Here is a 2728-nt window from a genome sequence, read left to right on the forward strand (position 1 = left end):
AGCCTCCATAACTGTGAGATGATAAATTTCCATTGTTTCAGGTTAAAAAAAAAAAAAAGTTAACATTGGTAAAGCATCTAGAAGGGCATTTAGCCCATCCTGAGTGTTTTGCAAGTACCTGCTAGACCACAATCTTTTTTTCCCCTCTCTCTCTGTTTTTAAGCTTCAGAAAGTTTTTCTTTTTCTTTTTGAAAATGTCTGTTTACTTTTTATTGGGTATTTTAAGTTGCTGAACTGAAAAGTATAACAATAAAATTTTTGACTAATTCTGTTGCCATAATGAATAATCCCAAAAGTTTAGCTTAACATGGTTATATAAATTCACAAGGTGTCTAAGAATTAAATGAGAATTAAATTAGACAATATATAATATATAAAACATTAAAAATTTCTAGTATTCCAGCACAGGTGTGATTTATTTTTTTCTGTCATCATTGATATCTATTTTGTGCTGTGTATTAGGTTTCTAAACTTTACTGAGGCATAATTGACAAATAAAAATGTAATATATTTAAAGTATTCAATGGGATGATTTTATATATGTATATATTGTGACAGGATTCCCACCATCAAGTTAATTAACACAACCATAACCTCACATATTTATCTTTTTTTGTGTGAGAACATTTAAGTTCTACTCTTTTAGCTAATTTTAATTATATAATACAGCATTATCAATTATAAGCACCACATTATACATTAGATCTTCAGGGCTTATTCATCTCATAACTGAAAGTGTGTACAATTTTACCAACCTCTCCCTATTTCCCCCTGACAGCCACCATTCTATTCTTTAAGAATCTGACTTTTCTTTTTCAGATTCCACATATAGGTGATACCATACAGTATCTGTCTTTCTCTGTCTGGCTTATTTAATTTGTCATAATGCCCTCCAGGTTCATCTGTGTTGTCACAAATAGCAGGATTTTTTTTAAGGCTGAATAATATTCCATGGTATATACATACACTACATTGTCTTTATCTATTCATCGGTTGACGGACATTTTGGTTGTTTCAATATCTTGGCTATTGTGAATATTGCTGCAATTAACATGGAAGTACAGCTATTTCTTTGAAATAATGATTTCATTTCTTTGAGTGTCTATTCAGAAGTGGAATTACTGAATAATATATTCTATTTTTAATTTCTTGAGGCATCTCCATGCTGGTTTCCACAGTGGTTGTACCAGTTTACACTCCCACTGACAGTGCACAAGGGTTCCCTTTTCTCTGCGTCCTCACCAGCATTTGCTATTTCTTGTCTTTCTGATAATAGGCATCCTAACAGGTGTTAGGTGATATTGTGGTTTTGATTTGCATTTCCCTGAGAATTAGTGATGTTGAACACCTTATCATGTACCTGTTGGTCATTTGAATATCTTCTTTGGAATATCTATTCAGGTCCCTTGCACGCTTTTAATTGGATTTTTTTGGGGGGTTGCTATTGAGTTAGTTCAGTTCCTTATACATTTTAGATATTAACCTTATATCAGATACGTGGTTTGTAAATGTCTTCTCCCATTCCATAGATTGCCTTTTCATTTTGTTGATGGTTTCCTTTGTGTGCAGAAGCTTTTCGTTTGATGTAGTCCCATTTGTTTATTTTTGCTTTCATTGCTTTTGCTTTAGGTGTCAAATCCAAAAAAATATTACCAAGGGAATTCCCTGGTGGTCCAGTGGTTAGGACTCAGCACTTTCACTGCTGTGGGCCCGAGTTCAATCCCTGGTCTGGGAACTAAGATTCCACAAGCCGTGTGGCACGGCCAAACAAGCAAACAAAAACCCCTCAAATCATTACCAAGACCAATGTTAACGTCAAGGAGCTTTTTCCGTACGTTTTTTTCCCTAGAAGTTAAAACTTATGTTCAAGTCTTTAATCCACTTTGAGTTGTTTTTTGTGTGTGATGTAAGATATAGGGTCCAATTTCATTCTTTTTTGCATGTGGATATCCAATTTTCCCAACACCATTTATTTATTTATTTATAAAATTAATTTTTATTGGAGTAGAGTTGCTTTACAATGTGTGAGTTTCTGCTGTACAACAAAGTGAATCGGTTATATGTACACATATATCCCCTTTTTTTTTTTTTAGATTTCCTTCCCATTACATCACCACAGAGCCCTGAGTAGAGTTCCCTGTGCTCTACAGTAGGTTCTCATTAGTTATCTATTTTATACATAGTAGTGTATATATGTCAATCCCAATCTCCCAGTTCATCCCACCACCCCTTCCCCCCTTGGTATCCATAGGTTTGTTCTCTACATCTGTGTCTCTATTTCTGCTTTGCAAATAAGTTCATCTAAAAATATGGAATGCTTCATGAATTTGCGTGCCATCCTTGCACAGGGGACATGCTAATCTTCTCTGTATCATTCCAAATTTAGTATATGTGCTGCTGAAGCGAGCACTCCCAACACTATTTATTGAAGAGACTCTTCTTTCCCCAGTGTATATGATTGGCTCCTTTGCTAAAAATTAATTGACCATGTATTCATGGGCTTATTTCTAGGGTCTCTATTCTGTTCCATTGATGTGTGTGTCTATTTTTAGACCACAAACATAATTGTTTTGATTCTTATAACTTTGTAATATATAGTTTAAAATCAGGAAGTGTGATGCTTCTAGCTTTGTTCTTCTTTCTAAAGATTGCTTTGGCTATTTGGGACCTTTTGTTGTTTCAATAAAGTTTAGGATTGTTTTTTTCTTCTTCCATGAAAAATGCCATT

The 2728-nt window shown here is 34.1% G+C and overlaps 1 non-coding gene across 1 annotated transcript; it reads right to left on the reverse strand.

Moving 5' to 3' along the window:
- Positions 1-2303: 2303 nt before the first annotated feature.
- On the reverse strand, positions 2304-2410 carry LOC137771094 (U6 spliceosomal RNA). The gene has a single exon (XR_011075308.1). It is a non-coding gene; the product is annotated as a U6 spliceosomal RNA (small nuclear RNA).
- Between the last annotated feature and the right edge of the window lie 318 nt (positions 2411-2728).

Source organism: Eschrichtius robustus, chromosome 10 (genome assembly GCF_028021215.1).
Source record: "Eschrichtius robustus isolate mEscRob2 chromosome 10, mEscRob2.pri, whole genome shotgun sequence".
Lineage (NCBI taxonomy): Eukaryota > Metazoa > Chordata > Mammalia > Artiodactyla > Eschrichtiidae > Eschrichtius > Eschrichtius robustus.